Source organism: Chlorocebus sabaeus, chromosome 20 (genome assembly GCF_047675955.1).
Source record: "Chlorocebus sabaeus isolate Y175 chromosome 20, mChlSab1.0.hap1, whole genome shotgun sequence".
In the NCBI taxonomy this organism is placed as follows: Eukaryota; Metazoa; Chordata; class Mammalia; order Primates; family Cercopithecidae; genus Chlorocebus; species Chlorocebus sabaeus.
In genome coordinates, this window is record NC_132923.1 from 132,005,112 (window position 1) to 132,011,486 (window position 6,375).

A 6,375-nucleotide genomic window follows, 5' to 3' on the forward strand; every position below is an offset into this window, starting at 1 on the left:
GCCATGTATCAAGCTGGTGGCTGTTAGGCGCACCTAGGACCATGATGTCAAAGTAGCAATTGGTGAACCTGGGAAAGTATTTTGTGTATGACTTCTTTCACAACCTGGTCTAAAGTGGGAGGTTTTATTAGCATTCCTTTCCTTGGTGGGGATAGATTTTAAAAGTTAATTTGAAAAGTAAAGTCAAAACAGAGAGCAATCTGCTCATTTACTATGGTTAGAGGACTGAAAGGAGGGAAGACGCATCCCCGGGGAGTGGTTCGACTTCCAGGAAGACAAAGGCTCTGTGTCGTTCTTAATGGAAGAATGAATGAATGAAGAAAGGAATGGGCAGGTCAAGATTATTCCTAATTTAACTTTAGAGCAATGATGAAATCCTGCATATTAACAATGTACCAAGGCTTGCTGTTCACTGGCCACTTGTACCCACCACCTCATTCAGTCCTTACATCAGTTCAGTGAGGCCGGGATTATTTTCCTCTTTCACAGGTAAGGAAACTGAGGCTCAGCGATGTCATGAGACTTCCCTCCAAGAATTCCTGGTTTTAAGGATAAGAACCTGTGCCCCCACTCCCAGTCCCAACTCCTTCCTTCCATCCTGACTTCCCACATTGTCACGGAGGTGAAGCCCTGTGAGTCACACCCATGCTCTGCTCCAGGCGCCCACAGAAGCCACTTCGGTCAAAGCAGGGAGCTGGTTGTCAGCTTCCCGTTGGGGACATGGTTTCCCCTTCTAAGCTTCATCATTTTGAATTGGTGTGGTGGCTCTCATTCTGAATAGATGGAAGGCTGCTTCCCAACAATGGAAGCAGGCTCAGTAAAAGCCAAGCGCTGTTGATACTCTTGAGCTTGAAGAGTTTGGAGCATAAAGCTGTGTTTGTAGCTTGGCAATGCAATGCAATGGTGAGAGCGCCCTTCAAGCACCCCTTGGACAGTTCTTACACATGGATGAGTCTGCAACTTCATCTAGCGTGAGAGCCAGAGGACACAAACCAACCAAGCCGCTGAGATCAGCAGAATTCCAGGGTGGAGGGAGCTGGCGCTCACTGCACACACACAGCTCCAGCACAGCTGAGGAGCAGAAGGAGAAGTGAGACCCCCGACCTCATGTCATAAGGTGTCCCACCCACATTATAACATGGGTTCGTCTCCCCTGGGGATGATGTAAACTTAATGTGAAGGTCTGTGCTTCCTCTTCTCTGCCTGAGTGGTCTGCCCAGGCACAGAATCTCAGATTATTATTGCCCAAGCAATCAGTTCGGATCACTCCTCTGGCCCTGTAAGACTGGCTCAGGGTGGGGATGTGATGATGGCAGCTAACATTCACTGGGCTCTTGCAATGTGCCATCCACACTGTCCTGTGCTCTTGGTCTGCATAAGCCTATCTGAGTTTCACACTTTCCCTAAGCAACAGGTACCAGCCCTCTTTATAGATAAAGCTCAGAGAGGGTTGCTAAGTTTACCCAGGTCACAGGGCTGGGCTGCAAACCAGGAAATTACTTAGAGCTTGAGCTCTTGACTACCACACTTCAGTGTGTACCCCCAGGTCAGTTGAACTAGTAAAGGCAGAACTCTGGGGTCCACAGAAAAGATTGTCATGTGCTTCCTGCTCATCTTAATTGAAAGACTGTGAGGCTGGAGATGGCTCATCCATCTGTCACCATGATGGCAGAGTTAGAGCTCCCTGGCTAGAGTGTATAGAGGGAAAGCGGAGCTTGGCAATGAAAATTCTGAGAACTTTGTTTTAATTCTTGGTTTTAATTCTGCCTTAAGCTGAATACATCCCAATATTTTTGCTTGCATAAGCCAATAAATTCCCATTTTTGCTCGAGACAGTTTGTGTCAAGTTTTATCACTTTCAGTAGAAAGAATCACAACTGATTCAATATTCTCTCATTTTTCACAACATAAATAGAGTGTGAAATCTAAAGTTGACATTTCTTTTTTTATCACGACAGAAGCTGAAAGCAACAAAAAGCTATGTTTAGCATCTCAAGGCTACCTCTACAACTACAGAGTCAGACTGTGCTGCCCTGACTCCAACTCTTGGATTTGTGCTATGCCTTTGCCTCTGTTGTCAGCTTTGGGCCACCCCAACTCACAACATGCAGGAAATGGGTGGCTATTCCACATGCTGTCATCCCCAGTTCAAATCTGTGGCTTCCTTTATCACTGCACAATCAAATTTGGAGGAAAATTTACTTACATACATTTTAAACTTTCAGACATCGATGTCAGCAGGTGCCTGAAATGAGAAAGGAGGTGGGATGGGTGAGAAATAGGTAGCAAAAATAAATGTCAAGCTGTGTTCTTTACAGACAGCGGGCACTATGCTTGAAGGCTGGACTTTTCAACTGCAAGTAAGAGAAAATGAGATGATGGTGATGAGTATCTCTACTGGCGGGAGACCAAGAAGACCAAGTGCTGCTTTTTCTTCAACCATTACTGCTCGTTTATGCTCTTAACGGCATGATACTGTCTCTGAGCTCTTTCACCCACAGCTGATTAATGTGTTTCAGAATTTTCCCCTAACTATCAACATGGGTGAGTTGATTAGCACATTCAAAAATTTTTCTCTTTCTTCTCAGCAAGCACTAAATTACATTTGTCTTAATTCATTGATTTAAATTACCTATGGTTGCCCTCTAACATGTCTCAATTTCACAGGGAAAAATAATTTGAAAAGTTATTTATCTTAATGTCGATTAAGACTAGTTAATTAGACATAATGTTAGTGGCTTGGACTTACTGAATTATAGTCGCTTGAGTCCTGTGACGATGTTCATGAATCTGGAAGAAATTTGGAGAATAAGAAATAATACCAGATAGGAAATTTGCATCCAAGCACACCCTACTTCCCACCCAGGTTCATGGGTTTGTGAGGGCATCACTTTCCTCCTCTCCTTCTGCTACTGAAGTTGTTACATTCCTACTATGGGGTAGTATTAACAGTGGTAACAATAATAGCAATGCTAATCAAAATAAACAGTAACCATAGCCTGTGATATTATGCCAGGCAAGATTCTGAGCACTTTCTACATCATATAACAGTTAATCTTTACAACAAACCTTTCCTTCTTATTGTGGAGGAGACTGAGGCACAAGAAGATGCTATCACTCAGTCCAAATCCCACCACAAAGCCGGTATCCAAACCTGCATTTGTTTTCTCACATCAGTGCTATGGGCTTCTCCCTTGTCAGGAAGGGTTGGCATACAAGGCCACAAGGCCACAAGGCTACAAATGTGGAATCTGATTCTGCTACCACTGGGTAAGTCACTTAAACTTGAGTGTGTATGACTTTGTCTGTAAGTCAAGGGCAACAATGTCTAGCTCGTGAAGCCATTATGAACACCTGGGAACCAATATGTTTGGAAGAATCTGGTGTAGGGAAAACACTCAAGATTTGTGAATATGAATATGAATGAGATGGGAGATTACTCTATAATTAGGTCACATTAGATGGCAAAGGTGAAGGAATGTGCAGTGCAATTAAGGTCTCTAGTCACTCGGCTTTAGTTAATCAAAAGGGAGATTATTCTGGGTGAGTCTGGGAGATAGACAGATAAATGGGCAGTGGATGGATGGATGAATGGACAGATGGATGCACAGGTCGGGAGAAAGAGAGAGCGCACGTGTGTGTGTGTGTGTGTGTGTGAGAGAGAGAGAGAGAGAGAGACAAGAATAGATAGATAGAGTTGGGGCTCAGAAACTGATGTAGGGAAAAGAAAGGAAGATCAGACTGTTACTGTGTCTATGTAGAAAGGGAAGATATAAGAAATTCCATTTTGACCTGTACCTTGAAAAATTGCTTTGCTGAGATGCTGTTAATTTGTAACTTTGCCCCAGCCACTTTGCCCCAACCTTGTGCTCACAGAAACATGTGTTGTATGGAATCAAGGTTTAAGGGATCTAGGGCTGTGCAGGACGTGCCTTGTTAACAAAATGTTTACAAGCAGCATGCTTGGTAAAAGTCATCGCCATTCTCTAGTCTCAATAAACCAGGTTCACAATGCACTGCGAAAAGCCGCAGGGACCTCTTCCCTGGAAAGCCGGCTATTGTCTAAGGTTTCTCCCCATGTGATAGTCTGAAATATGACCTCGTGGGATGAGAAAGACCTGACCGTATCCCAGCCCGACACCTGTAAAGGGTCTGTGCTGAAGTGGGTTAGTAAAAGAGGAAAGCCTCTTGCAGTTGAGATAGAGGAAGGCCACTGTCTCCTGCCTGCCTCTGGGAACTGAATGTCTCGGTATAAAACCCGATCGTACATTTGTTCATTTCTGAGATAGGAGAAAAACTGCCCTATGGCAGGAGGCGAGACATGTTGGCAGCAATGCTGCTTTGTTATTCTTTACTCCACTGAGATGCTTGGGCAGAGAGAAACATAAATCTGGCCTACACGCACACCCAGGCATAGTACCTCCCCTTGAACTTAATTATGATGTAGATTATTTTGCTCACATGTTTTCTTGCTGATCTTCTTGCTATTATCACCCTGCTCTCCTACCTCATTCCTCTTGCTGAGATAGTGAAAATAATAATCAATAAAAACTGAGGGAACTCAGAGACCGGTGCCGGTGCACATCCTTGGTATGCTGAGTGCCAGGCTCCTGGGCCCACTGTTGTTTCTCTATACTTTGTCTCTGTGTCTTATTTCTTTTCTCAGTCTCTCATCCCACTTGATGAGATATACCCACGGGTATGGAGGGGCAGGCCACCCCTTCAAACTGATAACACCAAAATATGGTCCTTTGACATGCTGGACTAAAGAAGCAGTCTCAATGTCTCTCTAACCTTCTCCCCACTTTCCTGTATCTCAATCCTCTTTCTTTCTTTCTTTCTTTTTTTTTTTTTTTTTTTTTGAGACGGAGTCTTGCTCTGTTGCCCAGGCTGGAGTGCAGTGGCGCGATCTCAGCTCACTGCAAGCTCTGCCTCCCAGGTTCACACCATTCTCCTGAGGAGGCTGAGGCAGGAGAATGGTGTGAACCTGGGAGGCAGAGCTGCAGTCCCAGCTACTACAGGTGCCCACCACCACGCCCAGCTAAGTTTTTGTATTTTTAGTAGAGACAGGGTTTCATTGTGTTAGCCAGGATGGTCTCGATCTCCTGACCTTGTGATCCACCTGCCTCGGCCTCCCAAAGTGCTGGGATTACAGGTGTGAGCCACTGCGCCCGGCCTCTCAATCCTCTTTCTTTCCCAAAGCACAGGAGGAAGCTTTTCTCTAAAGTTCCCTCATCTGCCTGAAGTCTAGACCTGCCAAAGAAGAACACAATCACCTCTGGTTCCTTCCTTGAGTTTTCATTAACTTAACTCATATCACAAGAAGAAAGAACGCAGTCTGCCAACACACCTGGACCGACGTTTGTCCCAAATCATTGTCCTCTATTTCGGTCCCATTCAGAATTTCAAAGAAAATCATTTACCAGCCACTGTCTGCACTGTGGGCTCAACAGACTTTGTCCCGGGTCATTGTATGTCCTCCAAGTGCATTCATTTCTCCTCAGAATCATTTACTACCCTCAAATTGCCACGCTTCTCCCATCTCCCCTCTTCCAGTGAAGAAGAGTACATGAACACCTACATCCCACTGGGTGATTGGCGGATTGACCATTTTCGTGCTAATCCCCCATGCTAAGCACATTAAAATAAATTTTGTATACCTTTTATCCTATTAATCTGTCTTGTTTTTTTCTGTCTCTTTTCAGCAGACCTTCTGAGGGCCAGGGAAAGTTTTCCTTTGGCCCCAATGGTTATGGTTCTGTAAGCAGGGTAGCCAAAAACCACTGTGCTCTTCTGAAAGTCACAGTCGAGGAACCCCGGGACCTGACAAGCCAGCAGAGAGTAAGAAATTCTTACCAGAGTCCTGGTCTCTCTCTTCAGAATCCAGTCAAGTAGATGGTAAAAATCACTCTCTTTTTTTATTTTTATTTTTTTAGCCAAACTTAAGATTAATAGGAGAAAAGCATTTGTATAAGTAGGACTTTGGTTTACCGACCCTGATATATTTTTTGGTATAAATAAATACTCATATCACATGATTCCTTTTTTTCCCCAGAAATGGTCTGGGTTTCTTTTGCTTTCGTCTTTCTGTGCTGCTTGTCCCTCATGTCTTGTTTTATGTCCATGAGACCTTGATCTGTGACAGAGAGGGAGCACTGTTTCTTGGTCTTCACCATCCAGAGGGCATGATTTTCAGGCAACGTCTGGTGGCCAGATTAAAAGGACTGAGACCCCTGGGACACACGATATTCAGCAGCACTTTCTTCTGAGTGTGCCGAGTTCTCAGGGGAGTTTGTCTTATTAAGGAGTCTCAGCTGTAAGGAACTCTGATTGTCACAACTCTTGTTACCTGGTTCGTCCTGGGAAAGTCCAGTC

The 6,375-nt window shown here is 44.5% G+C and overlaps 1 pseudogene; it reads left to right on the forward strand.

The window, feature by feature from the left end:
• The first annotated feature begins 3,944 nt into the window (after positions 1-3,944).
• On the forward strand, positions 3,945-4,555 carry LOC140709328 (uncharacterized; annotated as a pseudogene).
• Positions 4,556-6,375: the final 1,820 nt, after the last annotated feature.